Source organism: Marmota flaviventris, chromosome 1, assembly GCF_047511675.1.
Source record: "Marmota flaviventris isolate mMarFla1 chromosome 1, mMarFla1.hap1, whole genome shotgun sequence".
In the NCBI taxonomy this organism is placed as follows: domain Eukaryota; kingdom Metazoa; phylum Chordata; class Mammalia; order Rodentia; family Sciuridae; genus Marmota; species Marmota flaviventris.
In genome coordinates this window covers 92,211,338-92,238,433 of record NC_092498.1, presented here as the reverse complement: position 1 = coordinate 92,238,433, position 27,096 = coordinate 92,211,338, and the positions used below count along the sequence as shown (strand labels likewise).

Here is a 27,096-nt window from a genome sequence, read left to right as displayed (position 1 = left end):
CAAATGAGAAACCCCCATGGAGTTCTTAACAAAGGCTGAAGCTGCGGCCTACCCCTTGAATCTCATCTGTCATCTAAGGACAAGCATTAGTGTATTTTCCAACTCCCAGGTAATCTGAGGCCAGCCTGGATTGTGAACTACTGCTCTAAAGAGAGTATGCTTATTCCTGAAGAGGCTAGGAATGAGTGAGGAGGTGAAGGAGCTGTCCACTCTTCCTCTGAACAACAGACTGGGCGTTCTGGCTCCAAGCTCCTTCCCTCACTTTGATTCTTTACAATGAGGGTGGTATCAAAGCTAATTGTAAGTTGCAGCCCATAGATTTATTTTTTAATAACATTTCTCAAATAACAAACATAACATAGTGACGGTCAGATATTAAATTAAAGAGATCTATGTTAAAAAATTAAAAGTATCATCAAACTAATTCTCACCAAAATCATCAAGAATAACTGTCAGACACACAGGCTGCTGGGCCTTATTAAGGGTGAGTTTGCTTTGACAAGTGCAGCTTCTACAAGTCCTGTTTTGACACAGACTGCCCCACTCCAGGTTGACTGTGACAGGAGTTTCTTCCACAAGCAGACTTTGTCACCACAGCTTGATGCACTCAGCCAGCCTGGCTGCACCCTTAGAGAAGGGCCACCAGAAGTGCGGGTCCTCCCTCCTGAAAGGAAGATTCCTCAGGCACAGGGAGTTCAAAGCTCTCAGGCACAGTGGCAGTCAGAGTGGTGTGAAGATGCAATTTGGGATCTGGTAAATAAGAAGGCACACATTCTTCCATAGGAACTCCTTGCTAAATTATAAACCTGGGAGTCAGTCAAAATCTATAACAGGATCCCAAGATTCATAATAAATAGCTTGTAATTACAGTCCAGCACAAAAGTTATTCTAACCAGATGGTTTGTAGATTCACATCTGGATTTTTTTTTTCTGTACACACCCCAGAGAAAGAGAGGGGGACAGAGAGAACAAAACTAAACCTGTAGGCTTAGTGGAGTTTTTCCCCTTTCTGATTACACTTAGTTTCTTAAATGCTGACAAGGTCATGTTGGTAGGGAACTGCCATAGCTGATCATTTATTTCCCTGGTGTCTGATTGACATGGGTATGAAGATATGCTTAGAATCTCCAGCCCTCATGGAAAAAAAAAATCAAAAGTCTGGAGAATCACTGGAGATTGATTCCTCTGTCTCCTTAATTGAGTGCAGCAGCTACAGGGTAAATTTAAACACAGGTTAATTAAGACCACTCCCTTACTTCCCTGATTTTGCCAAGAGAAAAAAACACACATCTTCGAGCCACTGGCCCTGGTGAGGAATGACACACACAAAGCCACACCTCCAGGAGTCTCTGATCTCCTCAGTCACCTTGTCCTGAGGACACCAAACAATCACTGTGGCTCCAGGTCACAGTTCACTCAGTTTACTTTTTCATTAAAGAAACATTTTCTGACACTGGCTCACATTCAAGGTACAATTTCTACAATGTGTTCAGGCTCGAGGCTAAGAATCTCGTATGTATTCCTTCACCAAAAATTCCACATCATCCCCATTTTACTGATGAGGAACCAAGTTAGGAAACACACAAAAGGCGGATCTGGACTACAAATAGGAAGAGATCTGTTATTTAAATGTACTTTCTGTAATTTCCAAGCTTTTGGGATACAGAGAACAAAACAATGTCCCTTCCCTGAGGACCCTGGAAAGACTGAGATCTTCCCGGTGGCTCCATGCATGTGACCTGAGCTCTCCAAAAGAATAACTTCAAGAATCTCCATCTTCACCAGCCATGGGAAGTCAACAGACACCAATTGTCTTCTGGTAGCAAGAAAAGTGGTTCCAATCTGGACATTGACAGGGAAGTGTCTCTCATAACTCTGAAAGCAAGATTGGTATCCTCAAACAGTTTTCCCCAAATTCCAGCTAGGGTTGGAGTCTCTCTATTTCTAAGCAAACAGAAATTATGGGGGAAAAAAAATTGCATTCAAGGAAAAAGATGAAAACCTAAAAAAAATCAAACTAACTACAGTAGGAGTGACAAATCTAATCTCATCTTCCATTCTCAGTCTCCTCTCTGTGTTAATCACTTTTTCTGGTCAGCCAGCCATGATTTGCCTGCTAATAAAGGTGTCTCTCTGTATTATTGTCTCCTTTCTGAAAGACAGACAACAGATACCCTAACATTGACCACATACACCAAAACCCAAAATGTATCCTCTGGAGACACCTCAAATGAAGTGCCAACAGGCAAAAGTAAAGGGGAGAGGGGGAAAGGAGTAAAAAAAATCTACATGGCTGGCAACAAAGGTCTGTAAGGATGGGAGCCAAACCACAGACTGAAGCCACAGCCAAGTTCAAGCAGGATTCTGGCGGCTGGCTTGCTGTATCTGAGACCTGCCACTAGATGGCAGCACAGAGTTCCCTGGCTTTAAAAATTGCAGCCCTGAGCCTGGCTCCCACCTCAGGAGCATTTTTCAGTGTCTGGTGGGGAGGGAAATGAACTCTCCCTGTTGAGGGTTGGGCAGAAGGGTGCAGAAGATAGCAAAGCACCAGTGTGAAATGTTTCTGTTTGCTTTCTTCCACCAGACAAAAACGTTTTTGAGATGATTTTATTATATTACCAGCCAATGACTTGAAGATTTTTTTTTTAATTCTTCCAGAACTAATCCTATTATGCAATATGGAAAGTATTACCTGATCTGTCGTTTATGCTTTAAAATACCTTAATAATCTGGAGACAAAAACACAGCAGCTAATATGATGTGAGTGGTGAAGGAGAGACATCCACAGACAGATATTGTTTTAGACTATGAGACAGTATCACAGATCTCGTGAAAAAAAAAAACTTAATTTGAAAATACCCATTCCCTTGCCTGCTGATCCTTCATTTAATGAGCCATACTAGCAAGGTGGCAGTCCACACTAGTCTATTCCCCTGGAGATGGCATAATTTTCCTTCCATCCCTGTCCCCTATGAAAGCAAAGCCTGCCTCAAAGGCAAACAGCTGTCTTGGCAAATAGTCAAATTCAAAATGCCAGGTAGGTCCTTTCTCAGAAAACTGAGAAAGCTGTGAAGTTATGACATTCCTTTCTGCCCAAATGAACAATACTCAACACATCAATGAAGGACACAGAGAAGGTAGAATCATTAGATGTGGTAAATGAGCAGAGGTGGCTCTTTCCTAAATTAGAAATCCTTCACTCCACCCCTCTCTCCTTTACATACACATATTAACCCCTCCCCCATCATGTCAGTCATGTTTGGGGAAGGGACTTAAAGAATTTGCTGCTGCCAGGTATGATGGCGCAAGCTTGTAATCCCAGCAACTCAGCAGGCTGAGGCAGGAGGATTGCAAGTTCAAAGTCAGCCTCAGCAAAAGTGAGGCACTAAGCAACTCAGTGAGACCCTGTCTCTAAATAAAATACATAATAGGGCTAGGGATATGGCTCAGTGGTAAAGGGCCCCTGAGTTCAATCCCCAGTACTCCCACGCCAAAAATAAATAAATAAATAAAAGAATTTGCTGCCTTCAAAATTCTCCACCCAGAGGCAGGGAGGAAGGTGGAAAGTGCTAAGAAGTAATAGTGGCCAAATTATACTGCTATATTATTAGGTAACAACAAATCCCTGCATTATAAACAACTACAATGCAGCATTTTTTTAAAAAAAATTCTCCACCCAAATGCAAATATTCACTAGAAGGGACCAACATTCATCCCCATTGTTATTAGTTACTACCAAGGGATAGATGCCTGAGCCCAGCAACTCTAAAAGGTGTAGGGACTCAGCAGTGGGGGTTGAACAGCCATGACACCAAAGACTTGGCACATGTGTGCTCAGTGCTATGGGAGAGAGAAGCAGACTGCAAGGTTCCTATCTCTAGAAACATACAAGCTCCCAAGGGAAACAAGACATTGGACACCAGCTGATTATGCAAACGCTGCAGCGTAACTTCTGGCACTAAAGGAGAAGCTAGTGAGCACAAATAGGAGTCTTTGACCCTTAATCAAAATCTTAATATTAGAGAACTTATCTGAAGCCCACACACAACAGTGTTTCATGTGGAGAGTCTCCAAATTGCTCATATAGGAATTTGTTTTTAGGAATATGAATGTCTTGTGTCAAATTTCCCAAGGAAGGGAGACCAGAAGAAATGGATCCAACATCAGCCTGCATATTCTCATTGGAATTTCTGGTCTCCCCATGCATGAAGTTAAACAGGTTAACTTCTCCTTGAAGTACCCCATTGTAACCCAATTCCGACCCTGAAAGAGCCAAAGGGAATGTTATGATACTTTTGAACATGGGTCCCAATTTCTCCTACGCAATATCATACCAGTTCTTATAAACAGAAGAATAATACTTTGTGTTTACCTAGCACCTTTCTTCTAAGGAGCTCTACAGACATTATTTCATTAATCCTTACAGAATTCTTTCGATTTGCAGACAGAGAGGAATGGTACACAATGAATGAACTTAAGTATCTCAGGTCCCTCAAAGAGCTAGCGAGCAATGGAGCTGAGCACAGAACATGGTTTCCAAGCCTGGATTAAGAGACCAGCCAGAAAGCTTAGTTTTTAAGGCACAACATTAAAATTTACAGATATATAATATGAGAATTAGACCAGCTTTGACATGACTCTTGAAATTTTGGGAATAGATGAGCATATAGTTGATCTAGTCTGGAAATTTTTCAGAAGGATGGGCTACTTGGGTCAGACAGGTAAGGAAAGATGTCATGGAAGGAATGGGCCTGGACTTGGGCAAGCAGACCTGACTTCAAGCCTTGATGGTTCATAAACACAGAAATGTTGGCAAAAGCAGAAGAAAGAAGTGTTTTGGAAACATCCAAAGACCCAAATGGGCAGAGTCCATTTTTCATCAGCAGTTCTGATCACTAAAAATGGGAAAATAAATTGATTCCCTCTCTGAAATGCATGGTCAGGGAAATCCTTTGCAGGCAAGCATAAGCCTTCAAGGAGGTAATGCAAGCTCATACCTGCTCCAGCCTGTCTCCTTTGGACAAAATCTGCTCTGTCTCCTAGAAATAATAATGAAGTGAGGCTGGGGGAGGGGCCCTGAGATAGCTCACTGGTTGCCAATGGCAGTATTAAATTTGATTGATGATTTATTATTTTAATTAAACTTTTGCTTGCTTGTTCTTCATTGCTGATAGTACAATTGACTTCTCCATAACTCTTATCCCCAAAGAGCTTGAAGAAAAAAAGTAAAAGCAGTTAGTTGGTCTACCACAAAGCCTAAGTGTAAAGTATTAGGCTCTGGGTCATGTCTCAGCTCAACAGGATTCGGGGGGAAAAAAAAACTAACGAAACCATTTCTAAGGTGAGAAAACGGAAGTTGAAAGGGAAAGGAACCAAAACTCCCCCACTGGAGACAGATGGTTTCCCAAAATTTCTTCTTTACAAACTGAGTAGAGCTCAGCACAAGAAATGGGAGAAATTGGCTATAGCCCTTGCACTACGTGCCTCCAATTTTTATCCTAAAGTTGCATTTCCAGCTCTTTCTGCACCACCAACCTCCTTGACTTTTGCAAATCCCTTCCATGGTCAAGGCCACAAACAAAGCTGATCAAAGGAGTCAAACAGTGAATGGCATATAGTTTTGCAGGCAAGATGCTGAACTCTTAATTTAGCATAGCACCCAACCTTTCTAGAAAATCTATTAGGTGCCAGACTGCACTGAACATGCTTTTGTGTATTTTGTCATTTAGCACTTGCCACAAGCCTGAAGAAGGCACCAATTTACCACCCTCTTATTTTATAGGTAAGAAAACTGAAGCACAGGGAGTTTAATGGCTCACCAGGTTTACACAGCCAGCCAAGGCAGACATTCAAACTCAGGGCTCTCTGATATCAAAGTCTGTGCCTTAATCACTATAATATATAACTTGTCTTAAAGGCTAAGAGGAGTCCTCTCTCCTTGCAGCTAAGAACTTGATTAAGCATTCCCCATTTTCAGACCATTATAAACCTCCGTGCTTTATGGTTTCATTTTGAACACACAAGTAAAAATAGGACCTTTAAGGAAAGACAGATTATGTCTCTGGCTCCACTCAAAACAAGTCTGAGCACCAGTTCATTTGCAAGACAGACCAGAACCTGGGCTCAAACCCGCTGCGTCCTCTCAACCCTTCTTCCATTTGCCATTTGCACAGGAGGCAATACCCTCCCTGGAGGTTCACAGCATCCCACGGCCATAATTTTAGAGACTTAATGTTAAAATATCTTGTAAGAACATCACGCAATTCATTGCACTACATCTGGGAGTGTTATTCTTTTTTTCTCCTGTCTAGGCTCAGCGAGCCTTTACCCCAGAGACCTGGGCCCTGGCAAACACGGCCTCCTTAGGCCCAGCTAACAGTGCAAACTCCGAACAAAGCTGCCCTTGAAGCCCGACCATTTAAAAGACTTTATGAAGCCCACTGGGGCCCCCCGATTATTTTGCAACAAGTCATATCCCATGAAGAAATTCACTTCTCTGCAACACAAAACAGAGGGAGATTAAAGAAAAAGGCAGGCGGGCGGAGGAAAGAAGTAAGGCCCCCTGCTGCTCTGTCTGGCCAGAATCGTGTCTTTTAGTACCCATATCCTCTACAAAGACGATGTGCTGATGATATATTGCCCTCATACATCACAAAATGACAGTGTTCTCCTGATACTGTACCTTGAAAATATGACACGTGCCAACAGAAGCAACGGGGGATTAATAAGAAATTCTTTTTTATATATTTAAGTTACTTAACATTTCAATTTTTTTTTTTTTTTTAAAAAACCCAGTCTTTAGTTTGTTGGAGGGATTGTTTGGGGTCTTACTCTGCTTAAGGGTTTAGGTCTGGCTTTTTTTTTTTTTTTGGCCGTTTCAGGGAACTCTCAGAACAAAGAAACACAGGCCATTAGAATGTCCCAGCTGCTCAAGTACAAACTCTGATTTAAAACAGGGCAGTGTCAAACAGCTCCTCATTCTGTTTAATCATATTTTGAAATAGAACCAAAACATTAGAGATGGCAGAACACAAAAGAAATAACCACCAAATAAAAATAGTAGCCCAAAGAAAGTAGCACGGCCTGTTTTTTATTATGTTGTACATCGTATAAGCAAAGGGTCTGTCGGCAGTACACATTCATGTAACTGAAATGAACTGGATAGGAAGCAGCCAGTGACAGCCCTGTGAGCCCCTTGCAGATGCAGCCCTGCCACTACACGTGGCTCCCAGAAGCAGACTAGAAAACCGAAAGGTACACTGTGTCCTGTTCTGCCAGCAGACAGGAGCCAGGTATGCGAATGGACAGGAATAAATGTTGACGTCCTTCTTTTATTTTGTCCAAATGGTCAGGTCTCCCTTTCTGTCCTCCCCATCCAAAAACTGGGATGTGGGATGAAGTGGGTGCTGCAGAGAAACTTCCGATTTGGGAAGATTTTGCAAACTTCTGATTTGGGAAGATTTTGCAAACCAGGGATCCAGGAGAAGGAAGCCCTGCAAAGGAACGAAACCATGTACAAGTGGCCCCGTGACCTCTCCTAACACCTCTGATTATTTTACACTGCTGGGCGCCCTTCAGCACATGGGAAATAATGAATCAGCTTCTTCCCCTGTCCAAAAAGAAAACAAAAAAGAAAGGGGTGATGAAATACTATGAAGATCCTTATGCCTTTCTGTGAGTTCTTTTGACCCAGTGAAAAGATGATGGACCACATGGGGTGGGGGATGGGGGGGTGTCTAATTCCAATTACCAGCAGGATCTGTGGCTCAGAGGGCACTGTCCAGCCTTATCAGTTTCTGGGGGGACAGGAGAGAGTCTAATAAATTAGAGTAACTCTACAACAAAGCAGACAACACAACAAGAAGGAAGGTGATACCTGGAGACATTATTTTAAGGGTCCCTTTCCTTACTCACCACAATATAAGAAGCAGGGCTCTCTGGTATAAAAAGACTGAGAATTCAGCAGACCCTTTCAGTTATGCATATAAACGATTCTCTGCCAAAGAAGAGCATGAAAACTGAATGTCTTAATCCTGTTGGCCACTGGTGGTGTCAAAATCACTTCTTTGTGTGACTGACCAGCCCTAGAGGGCTGTCACTCTTGCTGTCAGCACCTATCTCCTTCCTACATCACCCACACCCACAGCGAACCCACCAAATCCTCCAGCACCCCTCATTCTTGTGGGTCAACAACAAACCACAAAGCAGATGAAATAAAAGATTTTTTTTTTCACTGATCATCCCTAGAAAGTCCATATTCTGTTGGAAGTTACAAAAATTCCTGATTCTGGGGAGTAAACAGAAGTTGACATTGCAGGGAATAAGCAGGGAGGAGGAGTGGCTTCTAGCCCATCTGTCATTTTGACAAAGTAACTTTCTGGTCACCAGTGAGACACTTTTAAAGACAGCTGCACAATTGACCCCGACCACCAGCAATCACTGGGCCTTTCAAAGGCACCCCTGGGACAGAAGGCCCAATCAGGTTTAGGCTGGATTCTACCGTCCTGCCTGTGTATACGCTGTTGCGCCTCAGATGCTGAGAAGATCTCTGCTCCTGGGCTACACTGACCCTTATTCTCACTACAAAGGGTGTCCAGTTAGCCTGAGTAATGACAAGTAGGAAAACGAAGGGACAGGAGTGTTCTAGCTGGTTAGATGTTCACAGAACTGAAAACCCCAGCCTCAGACAGCATCCCCCATATGAAGGCAATTCTGAGCTTGGGTTGGTCTGACTCATTCGCCAGGGCCATTAGCAGCATGTTCTCTTCACCAGAGCTATCCCAGGGGCCACATGCAGATGTCAGACAGAAGTGGAAAAGCCAGAGATTTATTTCATAGGTCTAAAATGTAATTTTAATCTATTAGCTTCTATTTTTAAACTCACTAAGTGGTCAATGAGTGCCATATTTGCATATAATCCATTTTAGAAATTAAGGTGTTATAAAAAAATGAAAGTGGCCAGTTAAAACATTATTAACATAAACATGTTGCTAGGGGGATACAGAGCATGTTTTATTTGTTAAAAGGCAAAAAACCAACCATGGTCATTACCCTTAACCATTACTTTTAACAAAGATGTCACCATAAAACAGCTTCTCAGAGCATTAATGTACCTAAGACAAAAAATGTCAACAGAAAAACAGCCCTTACAAAAGGCAATATTTTGGCTGTAAACATATTTTTCTGTAGGTTACCCCTTTGCACTGCAGAATTCAGATCTATCTGACGGAAAATCCACAAATCTGCTTAAGAAATATTTTGAAGCCCTGCTGTGGGCCAGACACTACGCCAGGTTTTTCTGGGAATAGAAAATATGAATCAGATACATCTTCTGCCTTTAGAAGAGCTTACAGTCCAAGATGGAGAAGGCCCAGAGCATAAACACTTCAAAAGTACCTCACATATTGCAACATGAGTGGCAAGAAGTGCTGGTCACGGGAGGGAACAGTCAGTGGTAACCCAATTCCACTGCCACAAACTCTTTGGGATCATCTAGATCATCCTGGGTCTTTAGACACTACATCGTAGGTCACTGAATGAGCCTTTAAAAGTTCTGTTATACAATTATCTCACTGAGACAGAATTTGACCTACATATCTCAGCCTCTTGGGATCTCACAGCCCAGATGACTCTTCTTCCATGATGGTACTCCAGTGCACACCCGCCAAGGTATAACAGCATCACGGAATTGCAAGCAGCAGAACACTTTCTTTTACAGATATCATGGGGAAATGGGGTATGCTTATTTTGTTCCATTTTTTCCTTCCTCTGTGAAATTATAATATTTATCACACTTTACTATTTATCTTTCATCTGTAATATGTTTTAGGTAAAATAGAAAATGTGAACACAATTAATTTAATTAACATTCCAAAACCAATAATTATCATGCTACCAAGTCTAATGAAGGCAGCAATATCTTTTTTTTTTAAGAAGTTTCCTATAGGAGATACAGATGTTCCTTGATTCACCATAGGCTAATGTGCCCTATGTGAAAAATGCATTTAACTCACTTAATTTATGAGACCGCCCAACCTCAGCAACACAGTGCAATATAGAGTGAGGGTTGTTTCCCTTGTGATCTCATGGCTCACTGCCTGTACCCAGCATCTCAAGAGTGCTGCATATCTCCAGCCCAGAAAAAGATTCAAATTCAAAACATGAAGTATGGCTTCTACTGAACTTATATTGCTCTCATACCATTGTGAAGCCAAAAAATTGTAAGTTGAACCACCCTAAGTCAGGGACCATCTGTCGTTTTATCTTACATTGCTTATTATGTAGTTTGTTATGATGACATCATTGTTCACTGGAAGCAACTCTTCATCTTTCATTGCATTTACATAACTTTCCCACCATCAAACATGATATACAAAGGAATAGGATCTATGTAAAAGGTCAGTCATCAAGACAGAAAGGCAGAGTTGACAGTAGAAAGTATATAATTTCCTTGGAGGGAAGAGAATGAGATGTTAAAATTATTGAATAAAAAAATAAATAAACACCAATGGCACAAACTCACTCATCCAACAAATATATACTGAATGGGCCCTGCCTTCACTGTCCCAGACACTATGAGTATGTCATGAGCCTTAGAGAGACCATGTCCATACAGAGTTAACATTCTAACAGAGAAGACTGCTAGGAACAAATATGTGTATGATGTGACAGGTACTGGGAGGGCTCTGGAGAAGACAAAGCAGAATGAGAGAACATAATGATAAGGGGATAGTGCTGGTGGGTATCAATGGTCAGAAGATGACCCTCTCGTAAGGAAATAGACACCTGAATGAAGGAATAAGAATATGCAAATACATTGGATAAGTGGGTTCCAGGCACAAGAGCTAGTGCAAACATTCTGTGGAGAAGGTCCTGGATATCATGCAAAAGAAAGGAGGAGCCCAGGAGTGTTGGAGCAGAGTGAAAAGTGAGGAGGGTTTGAGACATAGTCAGAGGTGTCGTCTGGAGTCATATAGAATAAGGCCTTGTAGGCTGTGATCTTCTAACTTGATTCTGGGTGAGATGAGATATCACCAAAGGGTTTTTGTTTTTTTCCTCAAATAAGTGAAATAATCTGTAGATCTTTAAATCATTGATAATGTATTAACTAAAGGCAAGAGTGATAACTGCAATAGTTAGAAATTATCAGATATGTTCTCCAGGCTTTGTTGTCAAGATTGCTAAGAGATTGAACACAAGAGACAAGAGAGGAAGGAATCAAGGTCCACACAGTTGGAGGGCTGAGTGAATGAAGCAAGGCAGCTTCCTGGAAAGGATGTGGTTTGGGGGAGAAGTGGACAATCAAATCTCCTTTGAGGCCTTTTTTAATTTGGGTTGCTGCTAGACATCCACACAGAGATTCCAAGAGGACATATGGATATATCACTCAGGATTTAACAGTGAGAGGCCTGGGAATATAAATGTGGGAACTAACAACATATAGAGATCTCTACAGAATCACTCATGGAATAGAGAAATGGAGAAAACATTTTGGTTGAGTCTTTCAATATGGAAAGTTTGAGAAGATAAGGAAGATCTGGTGAAAAGAAAGGCCAAAGAAAAGTCAAGTAGCATAATTCTGATAAATCCATCATGCAAATGTGGAGGGAGTTGTACACACGTAAGTACTTATACACATGTGTAGATTTACAACTATATGTGACCACTGGTTGAAAGTATATGTTAACTCAGTGACCACCAGAGGTCACCTTCTCTCAGCACCTGCCACCATGCCAGGTATTAGAGACCAAGATACCACAGGGCATAGCAGCACCCACCGTGCAGGGCTCCTGGAGATGCTGTTTTGACCCCTGTTGGTCACTCCTTATCCCCAGTGTTAGTAGCCACCTTGCCTTCCAACCCACATCTCTAAGGGAACAGAGTTAAGATTTGGAAACTTCCAATTGGCTAGAAGTTCTGAGAATGCCAAGGTAAAGATCTTGGATTAATGTCCCCAATCAAGAAGGCTCAGACCCACAGGAGCTTAGTGAACAAAGGCCAGGTACATATCTAAGATGGGTGAGGGGGTAATAGAACATTAGAAATAGATCTGAAAAAAAAAAACTGAAAGGGACAAATCTCTTGATTTCTCAGTTATACAAAGTCCTAAAACCAGATCCCTGCCATGAATAGAGATCACAGTCAGACCTTCTTTTCAATTTCTGATCCCAAAAAGCTTTCCATTTCTGATCCCAAAAAGTATGACAGTGATACTTTGTCTTTGCAGCATAAGTAGGATCCAAGGATCCAGGAAAGAGCTTGCACTAACCAGGAAGAACCAGCCAAGACACAGAGAAAACAAGATCCTATTAGCAACTAGGGACTCACTCTGGGCCTAAGGAGAAACTGAAGCTGATGATATGTTGCAATTTTAGGATTAGTATTGCTCTCTGTCCTCTCAACATAGAATTTCCTTCCCACATACTGAAGACTGTTCAAGTTTCTCCTGGACAGTCTCTTCACTAGGAGAAATTATATCAGCACATCATCATCATTAGTGAAAAATATTTACTGAACCCCCACCTGGGCACTTGACTCTGCTCTGAGCCAGCCCCACCACGATCCCCACAGCACTTCTCTTGACCCCTTAACCATGGTCACAAATGGCTATCCTCTGGCTCTCCACCAGATCATCCGACTCCACCAAAACCAGAAAGCCCCACACAGCACACTGCCCATACCCCTGTGCAGCTTATGTGTAGGAAGAATGACCATTCTGCCATAATACCTGATGGTATATTTCAGAATCAGGCTAAAACCAGGAATTAGAAACTGAGACTGAGAAAAACAAGGCACAAAATGTGTAGAGCAGTGACATCATGGAAATGCTAGGCTAATGACAGAGAAAGAGAATAACACAGCTCAAAAAATAACAAAGATGGAGAAGATAAAGGTGAACCCCTGGAATGGTGGAATGCCAATCTCATTTAAATTTTTTTTTTTTAATCAAGATTCTCACTAAAAATATGGCAAACTGTGTAGCAACCTGACCAAGAATTATACGAAGGTGACGTGAATCAGAACCTGGACAGCTTGACTTCACACTCTCCCTGAACAGGAAGAGGAAGGTATGGGCAGAAAGAGGGAAGCAAATGGAGACAGAGAAAATTTCCCAGAATGGATCCATTCTGAACAAGAAAGGTTCCTGCTGGGAAACAGCTTCCTGTAGCAGTTTGTGGGCTGGGTAAGGAGTCTCTAAAATCTGCTTCACCTGGCCCTGGACTCCTCTTACTCGCCTCTGGTTCCTCCAGATGCTGCTGGATCCCACCAGGTCAGTCATAAAACCTTGGCTGTTTGGTCAAGTTGCTACATCTAGTTGGCTCGTGCTGAAGAAGCAACAAACAGACGTCACATCAGCTTCATCCTGCAGCTGCTGCCCATCACAGAGAGACCACAGGAAACAGAGTACATCCCTGTGGGAATCCAGCACATGAAGAGGCTGGCAGCAACCCAGTGGGTCAGGCTGTCCCACCCAAAGGCGCCAGTCAGGACTCTACCTAACTGGACCACAAGACTGTTCAAAACACAATCCCAAGGGAAGCTATTTGCTGGGTCTCTCTTGCTCAGCCCTCGGGGTGTGTTCTCAACCCTTGTGGTTAGGAAGCATTCTCTCAGAGATGTTTTAGTGGAGTCTACCCAGGATGGAACAGGAGTCCTGTGTTTGAATGTAATCCCAAGTCTCACTGGTTTGCTGTGTGATCTTTGCTTTGCTTTGTTTTTCTCAGCCTTACTAATCTGAACTATGAAATAGGTTTCTGGAGAAAGTCAGTCTGATCTCACAGGGTGGCTTTGAGGAAAATGAACTTCTGACTGTCCCCAAGTTATAGGCACAATGTTTATTCACATTTATTGAAGCTTGCAAGGCACTATTCTTGATGCTTCCAGTGATCCTGAGAAGAAATAAATTCTATTCCTGCCCTAAAGAAACATAATTTCTAGTAAAGAAGCCAGTCATGTAAATAATTAGTAAAAATTCAGGGGAGGCAGGAATAAGGGTTATAATAAAAGTATTCAACATATAGGGTTCAAAGAACTAGGGGAGGTTTGATAGAGATGATCTGAAGAGGACAAGTACCACTTCAATGAAGATGATTAATGCTCATGATAATTCTGTGACAGCATCACACAAACAATATTATGTAATTGATAGTTGACTTCTCATAAATTTTGCACTAATTTCAACAGAATTTCAGCGGAACCTGACCAATATTTAAATATGATCATAAGTACTTAGGTTTCTATTTATATGTCCTTCCCTTTCCATTAAACCTCAGTTGGAAAGAGTCTGTTAAAGATCAGCCTCTAAGCTTCTCTGGTCTCTGGTGTAAGGCATGGGAACTGTGCATTTTAGCAAACTCCCTGGTGGTTCTTATGCACATTAAAATGTGACAGCCACCACCGCTGGGGTCTGGGGGAGAACAGAGGAAACTAAAGGCAAAACTCTTAACCACTAACTTGTTAACGATCCTCGACCATGTGAGAGAAGACAGGTAGTCAAAATTAAAGTGTGTGAGGGAGGAAGGGGCAGGGCTGCCAGAGACCAGAACAAAATCATCTATGGGTCCAAAACACAACTAGTGGTTACACCTCATGCTCATTTTCCTTTTAGACTCCCCAGTGATAGAATGTAGTTTGTATACTAAAGTCATTATTCAAATATTATATTAAATGCATAATACATATACATAAATATATAAAATCTAGCACAGTCAAGGAATATGTTTACTTTGGCTAATCAAATATTCCAGCCCAGAGTTATTATCTCTGGTTTGTATAAGTTAATCAATTTTCAAAGACCTCTAAAGCAATAAAATATATCTAACTTCAAAACTTTCTCAAATATAGTTTAATCTTTTTGTTCAGGTACAAAGGATTTCTCCAATCTTGCAGTGCCTCAGGACATTATTAACATAAATGTTCAATAAATATGTGACAGGTTTAATGACCATCAATCAATCATTTTCCTGCTTCAGTCCTGCAATGCAGTTCCCATATGTCCTCCAGAGGCCCTACCGTGTGCTTCCCCACTAAGCCTGTCTCCCCCCATTGCCAGCCACCCTCAGAGGGGTCTGGAGGATGTACAAAGAGCTCATTAACTTGGAGTTGAAGCTTCACAGATTGAGAGGCACTTTACCATATCACAGATTGAGAAGTGTTTTATTCTATCACCACATTTTATTTTTAGTTTACAAACTCAGTGGAAATTCATTCTGGATTTAAAGGTTTCCTTATTCAAGTACATTGCAATCATCTGTCCAGATAAATATCTGACTTGAAAAAGTCTAAAGGTGCTCAAAATATATATTAGATTGGACCACATGAAATTGCTGTTTCTATAGATCAGCAGGAGGTAAATACAAAAATGCCTTAATACCAAAATATAGGGCTCTAGATTATTGAAACACAGCCAACTAGTATGCAAAGCAATTTATGAAAATTTCTCTTTGCCCTCACCCATGATATGGTTTACATGAAACAGAAAAAAAATAATAATAATTCACTGCTTATAATAAATCCCAACTCCTCACCCATACACACATACTCCCAGAGAGGAAAAAGAAACTACTGTCCCTAGTACATGCCTTTCCAACATATCTCAGCAGAGAGAAAGAGCTACTTTCTCCAACAGATTCATCCCAGCCACTGAGACTCACAAAAATGACAGGTTTCTGCCCACTTCCCTGCTAAGCAACTACTCCACAAATTCTGAGCTGAGACTCTTATGGTCAAGGATTTCCATGCTGCACCTATGTGCTAATGGGGCTCCCCGCTGACTGGGGTGGGTCCCACTGGGCACCAGAACCACTGTTTCACATGTGCTTGAAAACAGGAAATCACCACAACTCAAGTCTAACAGGCCCATTCCCCCCAGGGATAAACACAGGCCCATGGTGGAACCTAACTGTTTAGGCATAGTGGCTCCCAAGAGGGAAAATGTCTGGCTAATCTTCCATATCCTCTCATTCAGCACAACAGTGTCCCCTGAGATTAAAAAGCACTGCTATGTGAATGTCTTAATGCTACTGCTTTTACACCATAAATCCACAAAGCAAGAGAGACCCAGGAGGCCATGACCACCACCAGAATTCATGAACTTCTGAGAAATAAAGGAACCAAATGAAATAGTCAAATATGGCAGAAAAGGCTTTACCAGAGACAGAACCTGTGAGCCCCCCACCACTGTCAGGAAGCAGGCCGTGCACTCTGAACCAAGAAGGAGCAAGTCTGATACCTTGGCACAAACAGTTCTCTTTAAATAGAAAACAAAATGGAAAAAGAATCCCCCAGTATTTTTCAATAAGACGCTCTATGAATAGGCATGAAAAAGAATTAAAATGTCATTATTTTATTAAGACAGCAGGGAAGGGTTAAAGGAGCCTTAATGTTATTACTACAGTCCACAATTAGACTCAAAGAAGAACCTCAAATGATACATATCAAGAAATAAAAAATGTTTAATGAGAAAGGGAAAATAGTTAAGAAAAAGATACTAAAAAAATGTTTCTCACTGAGACCCAACGAAATGGAAGGGCAGCTTCAGGTCCTCTGGTTTTTGTACCACCTTTCCACGGGCCAGGCGGGTCTCTCCTGGAATGGTCTCCCTGAGGTCACCCACAGCTAAAAAGACCTAAAGCTCCTACAGAGACCAAGCGACCACACTGAGCCTAAAAATAAGGTGCTCGGCCTACGCCTACAACACTGGCAGCCATGAACAGCCATCTGGCCAAAATCTATTTATTTTACCAAGAACACAAGACTTATTTTGGAAATGTGTGTTTTTATAAGTTAAAAATGTGATGATCACTATCTTCCCAATTTTTATTGTCACCGTCATTCTCTTTGAAGTGGTACTGAGGTACCAGTGCTCATGTTCTAGGTCCTCTCTCAGAGCCATTTTATGATAGGGCACTTGGGGGACATGCTGTGGTCAGTGAAGATACCACTCAGCCCACCCTGTCGTTTTCTCTTATGGAATCACCCATGTGAAGCCTTAAAATCGCCAGTCGGTTCACAGATCTGTGAATTCTCAACTGGCAGATCTGGGTTAGTACCACCCATTACCTAAGATTTAAAAAAAAAAAAAAAAAGGAAGAAAGAAAGAAAGAAAGCTCATTACACTACACAACATGTACATACAATAAGGCCTTTGTCCTTAAAAGAAAAACATAATTTTCAACAGAGTCAGCTCCCAGAAGCCAAGGGAGCTAACATCCAAAACCTAATATAAACACCACGGCTTGAGTCAAGATTTCAGTGTTAGCCTGACTGAACGGGGCCTGAAACGTCTGGGGAATGCCAGCTCCAGGGATCGGTAGACATTCTTCACTGAGACTTTTGGAAGTAGAGGTGAGCTGGTCTCAGAACCCCCCTTCTCCACACCTCCTGCCTTGTCATCAACATTTCTGCTTGTGACAGCAGGATATTCCTGTATGAGGGAATGTTCCTTTCATCGCGAATAAAAGCAGGCCTCCAGGTGTATATGACCCTATATTTTCAAATGCAATTGCATTCCTTTTGAAGGAGGAAAAAAAGTGTTTTGGTAATGATTATTTAGGATGTCTTTTATAGAGGAGGGTGACCTTCTGTGACAAACTCTCTGGGAGAGTCATGTTTTGGAACTTGGAGTTCCCTTCCAGGGGGAACTATCCCAAGTGTTAACAACACGAACTATAAACAGGAAACTTCCAGCCCTACTCCCACTCAAGTCCCAAGGTTGTGGACCTGTCACTGTAGCTACGTGGTAGGCAGACATGACCATGACGAGCTTCTTACACTCGAGGACCTCAGCCCTTAAGACATAAATTTGTCTAAGTAACTTCACAACAAGGCAGAGCATTCTCTTAAAGAGAAGCAAAAGGAGGCTCTTGGAAGAGTTGAAGGGCCACTGGACACAAGCACACAAAGCTCTGTGAATGTGTAGGGCCACATATCCAAGTCCAGCCAGTCTGGGTCATCTGGGCTGACCCCTTAGGATGAGGCCCCATGCCTCAAGTGACTGTGGCTGGTTGGAGAAGACACTGGACTGTGCCATACTCTTTTTTTAAATTTATTTATTTATTTATTCTAATTTGTTATGCATGACAGAATACCTTTCAATTCATAGTACACATATAGAGCACAATTTTTCATGTCTCTGGTTGTATACAAAGTATACTCACACCATTTGTGTCTTCATACCTGTACTTAGGGTAATGATGTCCATCTCATCCCACCATCTTTCTTACCCCCTTGCCCCCTCTCTTCCCCTCCCTCCCTTTTGCCCTATCTAAGTTCGTGCCATACTCTTTAAAATGAAAAGGACTCAGAAGCATCAAGTTCTGGACTTCACTAAGTCACTAGTTTCACATCTTTGCTTCCCTCCCGCCATACTTATAACTCAGTGGCAAGTGCCATAAAACAACAATGGAGCCCCCCTGGGAAAACATACTTTAAAGTATGTACTTAAAAGCTGGTTTGTGGCAGGTACAGTTAACTTTCTGCATCCATGGGTTCAACCAAGTATGGACTAAAAATACTTCAGAAAAAAAAAATGCATCCATACTGAACATGTGTAGGTTTTTTTTCTTGTTATTCTCTAAGCAATACATTATAACAAATGCTTACATAACATTTACATCAAATTAGGTATTATAAGTAATCTAGAGATGATTTAAAGTATATGGGAGGATTGTGTAAGTTATATGCAAATGCTACATCATTTTATATAAGGGACTTGAGCATCTGAGGGTTTTAATAACTGCAGGGGTCTTGGAACTAGTCCCCCACAAATATCAGGGGATGACTGGATTTGACCTTCTTCTATTTAAGTCCTTTCCCTTGATAATAATTCCTTTGACACTGTTTATAAAAGGCTTTCACAAATATCCATCACATTTAACCTACTCACATCACCTCAGTTAATGGCTACAACAGCCTGATGAGGTCTTCTAGAAGGCACACACACCATTAGTGATTTTCCCAGTCCTCACAACTAAGGTTCAGAGAGACCAAAGTGCCTGGTCAGAGATGCACAGCTACCAGATAAAACCTGAATCCATAACATCAGACACCAAAACCCCCACTCCACAGCCGTGGCTCACCAACAAAATGAGCATTAAAAATTTGATGAAAAGAGAAAATATTTTACGTGAAGACTTGATTCAAAGATATTAAATTATATCATAATATTTTTAAGGCACCATTAACAGTTTAATAGAGCAAACTTGAAAGTTTATAATAGTAAATTTTTATATTAGTCAGACTCTTTTATACTGTTGCTCTTATTCCTAGTAAAAAATGTCTCAATGTGGCCATTTTGCAGGGAATTATAGAAACATTCCAACAATGTTTGGCAGAAGTACATTACTTCTATCCATGAAATTAGTTTTGTTTTGGTACCTTTAAAATGTTGTATGATATCTATGCACTCTCTTTTGCTAAGATCTTTTAAAATACAAGTTTGGAAATTTGTGATTTTTGTAATTTTCAATATCCTCTTTTGTGATCTTAGTTCTGGATGCATGCCAAATGGGGTGCCAACAAACCCTACTTATGATCAATTTGATTCCATGTGCAAATGTGCAGTAGGTGCTAGGGAGATGGGACCATTGTTCATTGTTTCAAATAGTCCAAGGACACAGTGACGAGTTCCTTCTTTAGTATTCTTCTAGAATTGCCCAATCTACCACTCTGTAGGATTTAATACTGTTGGTTGTTGTCTTCCTCAAACATTTTCTTTTTTGTTTATTTGTTTTTCCTAGATATACATGAAAGTAGAGTGTATTTTGACATATTATGCATACATGGGGGTAAAACTTATTCTAATTAGGATTCCATTCTTGTGGCTGTACGTGATGTGGAGTTTCACTTGTTGTGTATTCATATAAAAACATAGGAAAGTGATGTCCAATTCATTTTACTGTCTTTCCTATTCCCAATCTCTTCCCTTCCCTTTATTCCCCTTCATCTAATCCAATGAACATGAATCCAATGAAGATCATTTTTATGCAGTTAACAAACTGCTCTTCCAGTCCTGATTTCTCTACTAAGAATCAGATCCATGTTTTTAAGAGCCTATGGTCCCCCATCAAGTCTAAGCTTACCACCCACCCTCCCACCTCCCTAATCTCTTTTCTTCCCATGCTGTCTCATTGGCTAGAATGCTCAAAATCCCCTTCAATTTATTCCATTCTTTCACATCTGCCATCTGTTTTCTTGCCAAGTGCTACCAGCTTGGGCTCCAAAATGCCTCTTGGAGTCTAGTGGTTCTCAAGTCTAGTGGTATACATTTTAAAGGTGAATTGCCCAGTTTTTTATTGATGTGTAAAATGTGTTCTACCATTGAGCATAGGTCATATCATATCCATCAGGATGAATAATTTGCCAAATGAAAGTTGCAGCAGCATATCACTGTTTGAGTATGAGCAGACAGCTGGCACCCAAATAGAATTTTGAGAGGGAGCTTCAGGAGGTAAACCATTTTCTATTCCAATAGCAGCACCCTGCTTTAGGAATGAAACATGATTAGCAAGGTGGCTGTGCTAGAGACACCCTACACATCTTTCCACTGCAATGACTACTGCCTTCTACTGGCTGTGTCTTATTGGGAGTTGTTTGGATCTGTTCATCCAAATATTTCAGAACTGGAAAGTGGTTAAGGGATTTGGAAAGATTGTGCAACATTAGTTTATCCCAACTCCTTTCCATCTCCACTGTCCACCCTGCTCCAAGATGCTGCTGTCTCCTGACCACACCACATCCCTGAAGTCTGTTGTCCAAACTCCACTCTCTCCATTTAGACATCCCCCTCAAAAGCTCCTAGAGGCATATAAATAACACTGCTTGTTGTGTCACGTGACTGCATGAAAATATTAAATGGCTCCTCCCTTAACATGAATGGAACGGATATCACTATTGCATTTCAGGGACTCACCAGGGCAGTTCCCAAGGATGCTCTACCTCCAGTTCCATGGAGCTCTGGGCATGCTGGACTCTGCCATTTCCACATAGCCCAAACACATTCTGGGTCTTTCCTGGACTTTGCCTTGCCCCCACCATTCTCTAGCCAGAAACTGTCTACAATCCCCTTCGGACGTGGATTCAAGTCTATCTTAGAGTTTTTCTGGTGCTCCCATAAGTGTAGTCATGCATGTCTCTGTCTCTCTCACCAAATTGTAGTCCTATTGGTCTTTATCTCCTCAAGGGGACCCAACCAGCACTATTCTTCAAATGTAGAGAAAGCTAAAAATAATAAAACAAAATAGAAGCAGGGATGAGGTGTGGAAAGACAGAAGAAAGAATAATATTATTGAATTTATGACCTGCTATATCCCTAGTGCCTTGAGCGGTGTTTTATAGAATTAGGACTGGGAATCGAGAGTCTTAAAATATACACCCACCTCATTTGCTGATCGTAACTAAGTTCAACAAGCACACTTGACCTCCCAGTGCCGTGAAAGGTGGTGTTATTTGTATTCTTTCATAGCACAAAGGATTCTGTACGCCACCAGCCAGGCGGAAGTGCCACAGAAGAGGGTGCGAAAAACTGATACCCTCTGTTTATCCAATGCCTTATTATTAACTGGTTTTATTTTCCGACGTTTTGCTTTGCCTGACTTTTCCCATTATCTCCTCTTTCCTGCCCTATTTGTGGTATTCCGGAAAGGGCAGGATCTCTCTCCTTAGCATCACTCCCCGTGTTTCAAATGCAGGCTGCCATCAAGGCGCTGTTGACGCACATGATAAAGACCAACATCACGAAACCAAAGGAAAGTGGGTTGGAAATGGCATGGGGAAGGGAGCAAGGAGTAAGTAGGCAGCAAAAACACAGTCGGGTCTGGAATGGGGTCGAGAGACTTCCACAAGGCGGGCCAGGAAAATCCCCGTGGTGCCAGCCCACTAGGCAGTTTTTCCAGAATTACAGCACTCGGAGTCCCAACCCTATCTCTCTGCCAATAAAAGTACAAGTGAAGGTGACCCCACAGGCACAGAGATGTAAATACTCTGCAAAGAAGGAGGTCCCGCTTCCATGGAAAGATTTTTTTAATGTTTAATAGAGAGTAAGGGGAAAACTTACACCAGGGCCCACAGAACACTGGACTAATAAGGAAACAGCCTAGATCAGCCAGGTCCAAGCCTGGAGGAACAGAAAAACTCGATAAATGTTACTGACGTAACTGTTCATAAACATGGTGGGCTTGGCATCATTGTCTCTAGGGCTTTTCTCTATCAGCTTCTCTTTGTATCTTTTTCTGATGAACCTTTGCAACCTAATCCACAAAAGTGATGAGAATTTTTATACCATCGTCAACAACAGCAAAAGTAAATCATTCCAGAGAGCGTTCTATCTGTCATGCTCTGGGCCAAACTTTATGTGCTGTATCTCATTTAATTCTCATGGCAACTTTATGAGCTAGAGGTTGATTTCCCTTTCACTGTCCAGATGAGGAAACGGAGGTTTAGGAAAGTGAAGTAACTGTTTCAGGTTCATCGTGAGTTAGACTTGAAACCAGGCTGGTTGGATGCCTATGCCTCTTTTCCAAAAATGATACAATACCAGTCAAAAGCTGCATCTTCCCATGAAGGCCTCTCCATGTTTCAGACTTGGCTTATGCTACAAGATCAAAAACCATTCTAACTCCCTGCAAAGAGATCTAGGTTAGCTCTGTGGAAGCTGAAACTATTCTCTGAAGCCTCTGAAGGTGTCTATAGACATTTTTAAGTAGTAAAGAACTACTAGAAGCACATTGGTTTAGTAGATAATAAAGTGGTTTCACATCCTAATTCTGTCTCTCAGTTACTGTGTGACCTCAGGAGATTTGCTCTGTTTCTCTGAGCCTGAGTAAAATGTGGATAAGTATAACTGCCTCAGAGCTGATATTTGTGAATGTGCCAGCACAACCCTGGTACATCCCTCAAAGCTGTTCTCTTAAAAGGCAATTAATTGGCCACATCACCTTTTAAACAGAATAAAAATAAATAAACAAATCTGATCGCTTCCTCAGTGAGCATCCAAACTCCGTGAACGATACCTAATAGTTTTGAGAAAAGTATGGCAATCCACATACATATGGATATACTAAGTGCTCTAGCTCTCTGAACATAACCTGGCACTTTATATCTTTTCCCTGCTCTTTCACACCACACACACACACACACACACAAACACCAATTGAATCCTGCTGCAACCTTATCTCCCTGATTCTCAAACACATGCCTAACACTTGCTCAAATAATATATATCTGTTCTCCAGCCAGTTATAACATGGACAGTGAAAAACACAAGAATTTGATGCAGATAAAGCACCCAAGAGAGGCTGAGATGCTGGGAGCTACTTGCTTAGCGATAGAGGATTCCTGTCATAGAGAAAGTGGAAGAGAGCAGACAAGGTCCGCTCTGTTTTCACTATTTGGTTGGCTCTGAGATAGGTGGGGCCCCACTTCTTATAACACTGAATTTCACATGGCTTTTTATGAGCAAAGGGTCCATTTCTACATTGCACCTCTGGATTTAAAAGAGGAAATTTCAACCTCAGAATAATGTTTTCTGCTGAACAAAATGTATGCCAAACTAAGCTCTGACTTCTGGTTTTCTGAGTCCCAGCCTCCAAAGTTTTCTCAGGTTTCCAATCCTGGACCCAACTCACTGGCTTCCACCATTTCCTCCTGTGGTACAGTTAGGAGGGAAAGGGCTGAGAAGTGTGAGTACCCCTTCTCATGTACAGTTGATAGATTTGGGGATGCCCAAAGACCCAGAGAATTGCTTCAGATTCATTTACCTAGGTGTGGCTGGCTTCTGAGTGGGCACCAATGTATTTTCCTGGGAATTATGGGAAAAACAACTCTGGCAAGAAGGGGGAAATCAAACTAAACAGTAAGACGTCTGGGCCTCCCTCCCTTGGCCCCATAAAAGATAATTTTGTAAGGCAGCAGAAGGCTGTGCTTTGTTTTCTCAGTAAACAACAAAGCACCTGCATCTTTAACCTAAACTGCCTACCTCTTTCCTGAGATCTTGGAACCTGGTCCAAGGCTAATGCCTCCAAATGTTACTCCTTGAGTAGACAGGACCTGAAGCATTATGGGCCACCTACTTTAAAAGATGGTTCCATCATCCACTAACAAACAGGTTATTCTTAAACTGTGACTGGTTCTGGCAAGATGCTCAAGTCTAGGCAGACAATGATAAATGAGAATACAATTACGCAGTGACTACTGCAGCCACTGTCATCCTCGAAATCTCCACAGAAATGAGCTCATTCCACCTTTGAAATATTCCGGAGCTTAAAATTTTAAATCAGGCCAAGCTGATCTTGTGGGGTTTTGCAAGCTTCAACACTGTAATTATATGTAGGACTTTGTGCCACTGATTTCCTCCCAACTGTAACATTTTACATCTTTTTTTAAGCATACGTTGAGGTTGGGGTTTGGTTTTTTTTTTTTTTTTTTTTTTAGTACATGTTATGAAATAAGATATGAGCTTAAGCCCAGCCTTAGGTATCTTTCTGCCAAAAGGGTGGACCAACACAAACTAAATATGACTATTTTCTTTATCCAAAGTTCAGTTGAGACTATTACATACCTTCTTAATATACATAAACCTAACTCAAGACCAACACTCCCGGCAGGTCAGCTGAAATCATAACGAGATTTTCCTTTCATATAATGTGATTAACAAATGTTAACTAACCAAACTCCCAAAAGACTCCAGGAGAAAAATAAAATAAAATAATTCATGGAATGCCAAAATGTAAAATAATTTAGATGGTCTTTTATCCCCACTCTTACCCTGCCTGCTTTCTCCTGCCTTTAAATTAACAAATAGCCTATTTATTCTGCTTCTAGGCTAGTGATCTAGAGACAGACAAACCTGAGACTGAGTGTCAGCACTGCCATTCTAGTGAATAAAATAGTAAATATCATATATAAGTTGCATATAAAATGCAACTTTCACTAGCTACCTAGTCTCCTACATTTCCAGTTTCCTCATTTGTAAAACAGAAGGAAAACCCCTCAAAGGATTTTTGTGAGGATCAAATTGAATAAAGCAGGCTTAGATAAGTGCCTGGAAAGTAAAAAGTGTTTCATAAAATGTTTGCTTGCTAATATTGTCAATCTGCTAAATATATCTACTTTTCAAACTAAGTATAAAAATGCCAAGCAGCCTCCTGGCCAAGTGGCCAGATTTGAAATCCATGGAATACAATGGGTCCAACAGAAAACCACAATAACATACATAAAGAGAAAAATGGTCAGCTATCTATCTGACTCAGTTTTACCAAGTCACTGCAAAGGTTTAGAAGCAATAATGACTGTGACAGCTTGGGCCCATAGTCCTAAATCCCTGCAAAGGTCATGGTGACATATCACTGAGCCGCTAGCTAAGGAAAGAGCTCTATGGGCCTCCTGGATAATGGGTGAGTCCAACTGCCAAGGTCCTGAGAAAGGACTTCTGACAGCATCCAAGGCAGATAGATGCCTCTAAATGCTGCCTAAATGTTACAGATGTAAAGATCTACTACGCTTAGGTAGGCAATTGATAGTTTTCTTAAATAACTATCATTCCCACTCAAATTCAAACTGATGCATCTTTTTTCTTCACATTTTTATCTCTTCACACTTTACCTTCAAAACTACAGGATTTTAACACCTATTTCCCTATTACTAAAATCTCCACTTTCCAAGAAGGGCACTATTTCCCACTGGGGTAGAGTACTGAAAAGAAGAACACCATGTGGGGAACTCTTCATAATGTTATTTGGGAGCCGTATGCAAAATTCAAACTGTGTATTTATTTAAACTTTATAAATAGTAATATTGCCAAAGAGAAAAACAATGTTTTCACATGTGGAATTTTCAGCATATTTAAATATTACTTGGTCAGGACAATTTTCACTGAAGAGAATAAGATAAAATAATTCATTCACATTATCCAGATGAAGGAAATGAAAAAAGATACACACAGAGAGAGCATTTTTAAATCTGCAACTGAATAAAAACTTAAAACTTCTTTCAACAAGTTCTTTAGTAAAGATCATTAACATAGCAGCTTATAACCACAAAATCTGAAGAACCCCCTTTCTTAGCTCTTAGCAGTATTTATCATCTGAGCAAATGTGATGTCTTTTTACTTGTTTCTATTGGTTTCCTTAGTCTTCGAAGTCGAGCGGGCTATATCATTAGATATAGGCCTTCACCTTCTCATCTTCACCCATTTGTCATTTTACAGCATTAACTCATCTCTTATCAGGAAAAGATTTGGCTTTAAATCCAGATAGCTTGGATTTTGCCTAAATAGAGATGGATCCCCTCTCCAGTTCCACATTGCATGCTGATCTGGTAACAAATATCCATCTATCACTTTTGGGCTTTGCATTTGACTGCCTTAATGTACTTCCAACAGGGGTTTGTGATGTGTAGTTTTTGAGTAAGCTTTGCCAAAAGTGATTGGCATGGTAAAACACTCTTCAGCAAAAATGTTGATCTTTGTGATTCATCTAAGAATTATTATTTATATAACTTAATCTTCCCCAAGTGGTTACTTATTAGACTTATCATTAACTATTAAGTTAAAGTAACTTGAAAAAAATTATTTGTTTGAATCTACTATCATCAGCCAGTGATAACTAAGTAGCTGTCAGCTAAGCATCATTTTCTATTAAGAATGAAATTGGTCTTTCTGATTATGCTTCCAAATCAGAAACAAAGACTATATTTGAGAGGCTAGTGTATAAAGCAAAGAAGTCTAAGAAAGAAATCCAAGATTACATCTTGTCTTCATGTTTGTCCTTTGTGGGAGTCATCTCTCTTATATACCTTATCCTTGACCTTTATGCCTAAATGTTATCTCATCATTTTCCTGCTGAGCTTAGATGATAGAACCAATGCAGAAAGTTTGGTAGTTATCAATGATTTGGTAGCAGTAGCCATTAGGAAGAATAGACATTGCAAAATGTAATATTCATTGAAACAGTGTCATACAAAGTCCATCTTATACTTACTTCTGTAAAGATGATATCAATGAGAAGAATTCTAAGGCTGATAAAATGGAAATTGCCAGAACCCAAAAAACTCAGAAAATGAGCCGGATTCAATGCACAAACTATGTCACAGTTATATTTA

General features: G+C 40.9%; 1 protein-coding gene across 2 annotated transcripts in view; it reads right to left on the bottom strand.

Annotated features, from left to right (window-relative positions):
• The window catches only part of Bmper (BMP binding endothelial regulator), a 244,465-nt gene that overhangs the window by 215,992 nt on the left and 1,377 nt on the right, over window positions 1–27,096 (bottom strand). The window lies entirely within an intron of this gene.